The sequence below is a fragment of the Oryzias melastigma genome, linkage group LG7, assembly GCF_002922805.2.
Source record: "Oryzias melastigma strain HK-1 linkage group LG7, ASM292280v2, whole genome shotgun sequence".
NCBI classification, from domain to species: Eukaryota; Metazoa; Chordata; class Actinopteri; order Beloniformes; family Adrianichthyidae; genus Oryzias; species Oryzias melastigma.
In genome coordinates this window covers 1,255,441-1,266,546 of record NC_050518.1, presented here as the reverse complement: position 1 = coordinate 1,266,546, position 11,106 = coordinate 1,255,441, and positions in this window count along the sequence as shown.

Below are 11,106 nucleotides of genomic sequence, written 5' to 3'. Positions count from 1 at the left end.
CAGGCTTAGATGGAGGAAACTGATTCGCTGTGGCGACCCCTGAAGGGAAACTAAAATGTAAAATAAGTTGACATTGATTCTTGTTTACTTGTCTTTTTTTGTGCACACATTTAATTTACACTTTATTATCTTGCAAGAAATACAAGGAATCTGGAAAACTTCACCTCCACTGTTCAGTACCAGGTATTTTTCTCTAAATTACACTGGTTCAAGTTTTGACAAAAGATGTCCTCGATCCATTTTAGTTCTACAATTTGGATCAAATCAGATCGTTCAAAATGAACCAATATTGACTATATTGGAACCAGCAACCACAAATTATGATGTGATTGAATGTAAAATGAATCTTGACACCCCTGGTTAATAATGTCTGGAAGTTCCCCTAAAATCTAGATTTAACTTTGCAGAAGAACACCAGGGTAACAGTCAAACATGGTGGAGGGGCTGTGATCGTAAGGGTTCTGTTCCTGCTTGTTGCTTTAAAACCAGACTTGGCGCGAGAGGGTGGGTTGGGCCTGTCTATCCACAAATCAGCCCCCCCACCCCCGCCCAGGACTGGCTGTCACCATATTGTCTCTTTTTCCTACTCAGTATTGTTGTATCCTAAAATAGCCAAAAATGGACATTAGAACTTGTTCAAAAAGGGGAGAGAGAACACAGAATGAACAAAGAGTAGTTAAACTATTGAAACTACTTCAGCATCAGCAAGGCAAGTGCAGCCATGAGCATATCTGCTTCTGTTGTGTCAGTGTCCACATTTCTTTGTAGCAGCAGCACTTGGATTTAAGCCACCACACAAATGACCTGACACAATACTTCTCTGGACAGAAATACAGTTTCTCTAGCTCATGGTACCAAAGCAGACCCTGGTTAGAATATTCAGTAAAGAGTGATGCTTTGTACTGTTTACCATCCAGGTCACCACAACTTGATTTGATCTCATAGATTCCTTGATTTCTCAAGGTTTTAATTTCTGTTGTCAGAAAATTAATGTGTTTAAAAAATGCATTTACATATTTGTAAAAACAAAACAAAAAAATGCCTGATTCCTGTGCCCCCCCCGCCTCTCCCCTCCAGCTAAACTAATGTGGTGCCAGAACTGTATGAAGCTGAATTCAGGTGTTAAACAGGAAAATGTCCTGCATCGGCTGGAGGGTTAAAGCTCAGGAGCTCTTGAACAATGATCATGCAGCAGCAGCAAGTCCAGCTCTGTATAGACAATTGCACAAAAAGATGATTTTCAAACAGGCTTTTGTAAAATTATGTGAGCAAAATTATACCTGTATAAAATGGGATGAAATCTTTTGAGACACACCGCCCACCCTTGTGTTTAAGGGGCATCTCTTCTTACTTTGGTGTAGAGACAAATGCAGACTTAAATGACAGATTTTGTTTTAGATTACATTTGTTTGACAATCACTTGTGATTTGTGTTCATTTTGTCAAATTAATGAAGTCTTATGTTTTTAGCATTATTTACTTTATAAGTTAAAATGATCCCTTATTTTATGAACCGTCGTTTTATTTTTCTGTTACCATCTTTCTAAAGCACACGTGTCAATGTCAAGGCCCGGGGTGGGATCCGATCAGATCTCTGGGTCCACATTTAAATTGGGCATTCATTGATTGCAAATTCAAACAGTTGGACTTTTAACTTCTAAAATACCATACCTTGACCAATCAGGGACTGATATTTTGTGATGATGTGTGGCTAGTGTCCTTTTTTTCCACATAATGGTAAAAAGTGTTCATAATGGAGATGTCAAGTGTTGAAGTGCTAATCGTTGTAAACATGAGATCTTAATATTTGCCGGAAAAATATGACACAAAGTCTCATGTCGGGACTGAGCTGTAAAAGAAAAATCCTGGAGGAACATTTGCAGGATTAGCATAGCTTTGACTTTTAGCTCAGAGTCTCTACCACAGGGGTGTAAGACTCCAGGCCTCGAGGGCCAACGTCCTACTGGCTTTTTAGAAATCCTGCTTTATCTGCTGCTGCTTACCTGGATCAGGTGTGTTTAGCTAATAAGTAGCTTCAATGGCAGGTTCATTGAAAAACATGGACACCGACCCTTGAGGCCTGGAGTTTGAAACCTGTACTTTAACAATTGTATTTGGCAGACAAGCATTAGTAAACAGTTTAAAAAAAAATAAAACAAACAAGAAGAATCTCCTTCCTGCCGCTCCCTGCTTGTCCAACATGTGAACACCACCGTCTGAATGCGCGTTCAGGAAACCGTGTATAGTGAATTCTTGAACGCTCAACACCTTGGATGTGACTGTAGTTACGTTCTCACCGTCACCGGCCTCAGGAACGTGTGTTCAAATGGTCCCTTCCAATGAAAAATCTTTGTAAATGCACGTTTCAGGCCTCTTTTTTTCAAAACTCTCGCACTCACATACCACTATGCAAGTTAAAAGCTAGATTCACACCGACTCGTGTTCGATGAAAAGTCTGTGTAAACTGATATCAACCCAAGTTTTGAGCTTCCACGTTCAGAAAACTCACGTTCACGTGTCGCTACATATGTTTTTAAGTCTGGTTCAACCAGTTGAACTTCTTCACGCTAAATTGCGACATTAACCCTAGAACACTTTCGCAATAAAAAGTTACACCATCACTTTTGCCAGGTAATTTTTACCCGATATAAAATACCCAATAAAAAGTATTTCTTATGAAAAATAGATCAAGATATGACAACACATGATAAAATTTGAGAATTTTTCTTTTATTTCAAACTGTGCTTTATGCAATAAAGTTGGAGAAAAAAGCATAGGAAGATCCCAAGAACATGCTTCAAAATGACTGAAAAAGTAGGAATGTGAGAAGAAAATATTCCTAAAAAAATAAATTATGATACTGTCCACTGTTTTTTTGGTCAACTCATTCCTGGGACATTTGAGACTTTACCCAGGGACCCATGACACTCAAAAAATGCAACAAATTTAAAATAATACATATTTTTGCTCGGGTGAAAATCACCTGACGATAGTGTTCTAGGGTTAATGAACTGTGACCAATCAGGGACTCTGATTTGGCAGTGACTTGTGGGTAAAAACCACGGAAGTACTAACTATTGTAAACATGATCACAAAGGAGGTTCAGATGGTGGACGAGAAGAATTCCCTCCCTGTCGCTCCCTGCTTATCCGCTGTGTGAACTTCACCGGCTGAGTGCGCATTTATGAAACCGCATATAGCACTTTCTTAAACATGCCTCTTGTTGCCGGTGTGTAGATACTTTATGTCCGTTTTAATGTTTTAAGCAATTAAAAGTATGTTGAAAATGAAACCAGGTTGAATTTTGACCAATCTCTGATTCGGTAGTGACATATGGATGAAAACTGATCATGAAAGAACAATTCATAATTGCGGTTTGTGCCTGTCCAGAATTGTATGACACCACGTCTCTCATATATTGGAATAGAGCGGTAAAAGAAATAGTCTGAAGGAAGATTTGTGAAATTTAAACAGCTTTGAAATTTCACACCAAACCTATTCCAACTGTGAGTACATACCATAGACTAGCGGTGTCAAACTCAATCACACAGAGGGCCTAAATTCAAAACACACCTTAGGTCACGGGCCGAACAGGATAAACATTTATTGATTACACTAAAGCTACATTTTTAGAACTTTAGAAACGTAACTTTTTTGCATAACTATGAATAAAAACAGGCAGGAATATTATTCCAGGACAAATCAACTTAAACCTTAAATAACTTTTAATATTGTAACCTCTGTAAAATATACTTTGTCAAAATTATACAAGTTAGAAATAAGCCCAAAATGAAATGACCTGGACTGGAGGGCCGGATGTGGCCCCTGGGCCTTGACTTTGACCCATGTACCATAGACTGTTTATAAGAACTGGACATAGCAAGCACTGTGGTCCCCCATAGGAAATGCATTACCTTCCGCCCTCCCAAAATCAATCCAGATCTTCGCCATCACTTCCTGATACGTCTACCGCCATACTGCAACCTTCCACAGCAATTAGTCCGAGTCGGTCTGAGTCATGTTTTTTTAATAACTACTGTCTCCAATCATGAGTGAGCTTGTTCAAAGGCCACACCCCTCCCACTGAAAGTGGATCGGGGGAATCAAACGTTCCAGGCGGGGCCAGCGGGCACAACATGCTTTAACTGAGGCATCTGATTGGTCAGTTTATAACTTGAATAACTTTCAATAAAGAAAAAAAATCTATAAAAAAAAAAAAGTTCTAAGAAGATTGTATCAAAGCAAGAATGGTTATTCTGACAAATAAAATGAATGAGAAATAACTGTCTATTTCTCAATGAAAGTCTATGGGGTTTGGCCTTTTGCAACACGCGGGTACTTCCTATTTGGAACACGGGAGGCGAGGGGTTGCTCAGTCCATTGATATTCATGTCAATGGTAAATACACTTGTATTGGATAGTGACTGTCAAGTCTGAACATCGTATGGCAAAAGCGAGGTGGAAGCCGTGGACAATCACAGATTTAAGAAGTTTCGCTCATGGAGCTTTTTCTTTACGTTGCAACTAAGTGACATTTAACTGGATATTTTTGTACTATTTATTGGCTTTTGTGAGTCTCATGGAATCTGCCCCCATGAAAATATCAGTCAGAACTCATGATATTGCTTGTCTTTGTGTCTGCATCACAGCACAGAGGCTCGATATGAAAATAAAGGTAAAATTCATAGTCTGGCTAAAATCAGACAAAGTTATGACTTTTTCCTTCCAACAAACATCTTTCTCCGCCCCGTTGCTGCCACACTGAGTTGATGTCAGATGACAGCTGGAGACTCGACTCAAAGCATCAGGGCTGTTTTCAGCTGCTTCTTCACGGCTAACGAAGCGCACTGTGAGATGCAGACAAACGGTATCTCTGGACAAGCAGGGAGGAAATGTGCTCTAATGATAAGTTGATGAGAGCTCCTGCAGCTGAAACCAATATAGCGACACCGCTGCACTCCTTTACGTCAGACAAGTTCACGCTCAGAAGCTATTTTTCAGGTTAATTACCACCCAGCTGTGCATCGGAGAGTTTTAATCTTTTATATACAACCTCAGAGGAATCTTAGTTTAAAGAAAAATGTGTCAAATGCTCAAAGTCTGAGGTCCACATCATGTTAAAAAAGTTATAAAGGATCAGTTTTGAAACTTGAAAGTGCAGCATTATTTAATAAAAATGAATCGATCCTCAAAGCTTTAAAACTTGTAGACAAAGTGAACTACAATAGTATTTGATTTCTTTAGAAAGAGATGGATTGTGGCATTTGAAAACAACAAAGGACTCAGATTGACCGCTAATGGTTTTTATAGCCCTGATGTGGCTCAATAACGAAAGACACACTAGAAAAGCCTTTGGATGTAAAAAGGGCAAATATAAATGCACATCTTCATGAAGACATTTCCATTTATGTTGGGGCAGTTCTTGTTAAGACAACTGAACTGCTTAGTGCTGAAATGGGTTTTTCATGTGTTGGCTTTGAATAAATGTATCATCTCAAAAGCTAAAAAAAATAATTAAAAAAAGGGGGCAAAGCTTGAAAAATGTTTTATCTATTTCAAAGCACTTGAATACTTGTTTGGAGTATATGTACTTTCTTTTTTTTAAATTAGACTCGCTTTTGTTGTTTTGTTACACCAATTATAGAGTTTTTTGTGGCATTTTCGAACAGCAGCCATCAAAATGTAACTGAATTCAACTAGAAAAAAATTCAACTGGGTGAAGATGAGATCCTCCCTGGATGGGTCTCCAGTCTTTGGCGGGGCAGCACACTCACATGCACACCTGGGGACAATTTAGACACTAATTAACCTGTGATCATGTTTGGGACTGGTTGCCCTGGAGGAAACACACATGCATGAGGAGAACATGCAAACTCCACACAAAACGGACTCGAATTGGATCTGAATCCAGGTCTTCTCACTGTAAGTCAAGCTCTTACCACTTTACCATCGTGCAGAAAGAATTTCAATCAAATTTTTGTATTTGTAATAGGCAATATCTGAATTCTCCCCCTAATCTCTAACTACTAAAAAACTATGGGGTGCAGGGCTATAAAGTTTCCTGGATTTTAAAAGCAATACAGACACCATGCTAATGACTTTTTTTTCTTTTCAAGTAAGTATGATGTATCATGTCACCAATTTCACTAAGGGAAAATATAATGTACGTGAACATTTTACGGCATCTATTTATGAATCCACTATTTTCAGATGGTGAAAATGTTGAAGGTTTATTTAAAAAAATACATTTAAACAAGTTTTCTTTTTCACAAAAATTGTTCAAACGCAATGCATTCTGGTCTATATTCGCTAACATGGTTGGCATTGATGCACACTGGTTTTTCGCAAAGACTTCTGGGAATCCAGTCGTCTCAGTAGTATTGTGTGGTCGACTGTATCAAACGCAGCACTGAGATCCAGTAAAACTAGCACTGATATATTTCCACTGTCTGTATTCTTGTAGCCTTTAAGTTTTGCTTGCTCTCATCATGTATTTGCCTTTAACGTTAAATAAAGTTTTTGGTTTTTTTCTCCTTATTTACAAATTTAAAATTGAAGTTACAAGTATGCTTGTATTTGTTTTCAGTTTTGTCAACATTTTTCAGCTAAAGTTTTTCTCTTTTCTACTTTAATACCATTTTCAGGTAGTTTTACACTTGGGGTGATATTAGCCTTGTGCTATTAGCAGGGCTTTTTAGAAGGATTGTGTGCCGGAGCAGTCCAGGACTGCAGAGACCTGATTGTTTTTAGAATCTTTTTATGCAAATATGTCGACAAATTAATCAAACTTGCAACCCCCCAAAAAATAAAATCAAATAAAATAAAAATAGAAAAAAAGAAGATGGCATAACAGTTAGATTAAAAAATAATGGGGCCAAAATATCTTATGTGGCTCAAAAAAATATATTCAAAACCCACTAATGAACTCAAAACACTTGTGTTGGTAATATCCAAAAGATGTTTTCAAATTATTATGGGATGGCAAAATGACCTGCGGCTCGGTGTCTATTTTGTAGCACAGTGTAAAAATTGTCAATTTTCACACAATATGGGACAAAAAATCTTTTCCTTGAATTATCTAAGTTTATAAACACAACAAAAGTTTCATTGACCTTTGACCTCAAAAAAGGCCACCATCTTGAGTTTTCAACCCTTAGTACCTCTTACAGATTTAAACTTCTCCTTAGAAATCCAATCTGTTGCTCCCTAACTCCTCAAGCATCATTGGGAAGCTACTGGGGAAAAAATGTTGAAATTAGAAGTTGGATATTTTCAACGATGTTAGCTGGGCAAGCTTGGACAAGTGGCGTTACTTAACGACATGACAAAGACCTGAACATCAGGGAATTATTAATTAAAAACCTCAGTTGCCAAGCACATTCAAAAAGTTAATTTTGACAGTTCTTTTAAAAATGACATAGACCTGTTCGTGATCCCCAGAGGAACAAAATGCAAAATGTTTGCTATGGAGCTAAAACCAAAAGTCAGCCAATAATGTGGCGGGTAGAAATGCTGTAGGAGGAAGATTGGGGGCGGGTTGTGCCTTCGGACCACACAACGCCACTCATGGCTTTAATTTATCTTTGTTCTGCTTTCACATTTGTCTGAAAGTCATTCATTTTTACTGGTCAGTAAAAAAGTTTTATTATTGGTTAATCTTTCAGTATGCACTTCCATTAACTAACTAACCTACCAGCTGATGTCTTTTTCTCACATTATGTTGCTCCTCAAAGGCTTCAACTCCTTCAGTCGAGAAATCTGAACTCCTTCAACTCTATACATTTGCACATGTATAACATTTTGTAATCAAGGCCAGACGATCCACATTAAACACAAGTGCAGCCGAAAGAGGGTCAAGATCTTGTCACATCCTAGTTGAGTTTAATCACCAGCCCTCAATTTTGTCCTTTTCAACACATGAAGGGTATTTTAATCACCGGAGATGAGATTTGCCTCTGCTTGGTGGTTATTCCGGCAAAAGTTGCAGAAAGCTTGTGTCTTAAATGCTGTAAAAACACCCTGCCTGTGAGAGCTGCTGACCTCTGTAGGCCTCCTGTAAATGCCAGCAAAGTGATTGCAAGCGTAATCTTTTTATCCCAGTCTTACTGTTTATGAAGGGGATGTGACACGGAGGTGCAGCAGCATCTGCATGTTCTGTCAGCATCCATTCATCGCCACAGAGGACGGGCTCGGAGAGATGGAATGCATCGATGATCAGAGCCATAACATGTGGCCTACGTACAGATTAGTCCTGTTACTTTTACATTCCTGCATTCAGTTAGTGTAAGAAAAAAAGGACAGAAAGAGAATCATTCAGCTTTTGAATGTCCAGCTCACACCTGCTCAGTGCTCCGTATTTTCCTGGATCTCTCCTGTGTAGATCTGCAGCTTAAAATACAAATTAGCCATAAATAATTAGGTAACATGTCAGATACAAATTGGGTATAATGTTTTAGGAGGCTGAGCGGGTGTGAGGATTAGCGTCTGTGGAGCTGTGAGGCAAAGACTCTCACCGAGGACTAATCTGTATTTAAAGAGGCCAGACCTAAACGGCTCAAACGGAAACTGGAAAAAAATAACAACTAAAGGAAGGAAAAACTCAACATATTTTGAAGACTAATGTTTATTTTATACAGACTGGGAAATGACTGAAGAAAATGGAAAGTAGTGACCATCAAAACAGTACAAAAATAATTTTACAAAGTGACATTTTTGGAAGAAGAATCTTAAAAATGCCAGAATCTATGAAAAATAAGCTGATTATGTCTTTAAAATTATTAGAAAATATCTAACCAGATCCATACTTAATAAGCAGTCATCATTGCACCTCTGTAAACAATTTTCTGGCTTTTCTAAGGATTAAAATACTTTCTAATCATAAGCATCTACGCTCTGTTTTATGTTCTATCATTCAAAAAAAGGTATTGCTTTTTTTGTGAGGCAAGTAATTACTCCTACTCTTGTGTATGTTTTCAATTGCTTTTGTTAACCTTCAAGTGATTGATTGCTTAAGAATAAACAATAAAAACAGGCAAAAAAGTGATTGAAAAAGGTAACCTACAGTAACAACTCAGAAGTTTCTGACAACTGAAAAAAGTTAAACCACATCAGAAAAAATGAAATCATTTAAATGCAAATGAAAGCAGAACAATACTTTAAAAGCAAACTATATTAAAAAAAAGATTAAACTGTTTGTTAACTGCAGTCAGGTCACAATATTGGAAAAATTGGCTGAGTATGAGAGAACTAAATCAGAGAAAAGCCTTTGTTTGTCTGGACATGCTTGAGTTTGTTTGTTTCGTTTTTTTATAACTATACTGGACAAGTGAGCCTCCCCTGAAGCTCACATGATTGGGAGAGGAGGGGGCTGTCAGTGGGGCTGAAATCCACTAATGTTTTTGGTTTTAATTATTGCTTCAAAAGGGTACCTCATGTGACCAGGTCAAAACCGATCCAAACACATGAAAGGATATAATTTTGACCAGAGCGTTTTGGAATAATAAAAAAAAAGTTGGAATTGAGGTTCCTGACAAAGTCAAAGCCTTGATGAACTAAATTAATTTCCTTTTCTTTTATGCAATTAAAACTAAATTGGGTCGGAGCCGACCCTAACGAGATTAAACAAGAATGACGCTGACAAAAAAAAGGCTTTTTTCTAAAGCTAATTAAAACCAGAAGGCTGAATAAAACAGACTTTTTTTCATTAAAAATCACACATTCATTCGCACATTTAAAAAAAAAATAACTTCTTTTTCCGAATGTGAAAAATCTGTTTTAATGAAGTAAGAGTGAGGAACCTGCATCAGGACGGGCAACGACAAAAAGCCCAAATTAGACCAAGAAAATGTCAACGGCTAAAGCGGCTGAATAATTCAGTTAAAGGTAAAAATCCAAAATTTCTGAAATCCTGAACTATTGACAGATGAGATGAATGTAAAGTTCAACTTTTTTACACTAAAACAAGTCTGAAAACACAAAGTGTGCAGAAGTAGTTGGATGTCAAAGAGATGAGAAGCTTCTCTAAATGTCACATAAACATCCTCTAACCTTCTGGAGCTCCCACATCAATGATTACCTCTGGACTTTTCTTTGGGGAGTTTCTTTGAAACAAAAGTTAGGAACTTCAACTGATGGAGAGCAGGAGTTTTACCCTCAGAAAGGTACCGCTCCTACTCAGAGCCGGCTTTCATCTCATTGATTTGCTCATCCATAAAGTGCAGCTTTTCTCGTTTTTGTGCTGCAAACAACTCAAAGCTGCGTGCCATTTACTAAGAAACTGGCGTAAGTTTTTTTGTCTTTTCACTGATTCAGTAGAAAGATTTGATGTGAGAAGGATTCTGTAAGTATGACTCAGCAAGTTCCTGGAAGCCATCAGAAACAAAGCAGTCGGAGTATAGAGCTGCTGCTTCGTCTTTTTGCTGAAGTACCTTTTTACTTTACCTAATGTTCTTTCACATTCAGGAGAATCATTGTGGCTCACAGTTTTAGACGTATGTCATTCATAAAGGAGAAAAACGTTTCTAACTCATATGTGGCCTTTATGACCCTGTGAAGCTGCAATGACTTCTTGGTTTTGTAGTATATGTGTGTGTGTGTGTGTATATATATATATATATATATATATATTAAATTTGGCTTTTAAAAAGTTAGTTTTTATTTTACTTGTCAGAAATAATTGTTTGGCTTTAATTGAGCCTAAGTGTGATGTTCTGGTTGATTATGGTTAAAGGGAAAGTTGAATCTGAAGACAATTATTTCTAAAATGACAAATCCTCGGAATGCAAGTAAAGATTTATTTGTGGTGACCAATGCTTTTGTAGAGCTCCTTAAAATGAATACGTTTGAGTTTATGAACACAAGGTGTAAAGTAACATATTTTTCCACGCAAATCACGTGAAAACGCAAAATTATACTCACATTTTAAAGTCTGAATAATATGGTAAACATTTATAGCATTGGAAACAAAAATGTTCTCATAGACTAAACTTTTTCATACCTTTTAGATGTTTTAACTTTAAAATATAAGTGTTTATGATAGTTCGTAGCATCCTGTACTGATATTTAACTTTTCAAATTTGTTAATCCCCTCCTTGAACCGCCACCTTAA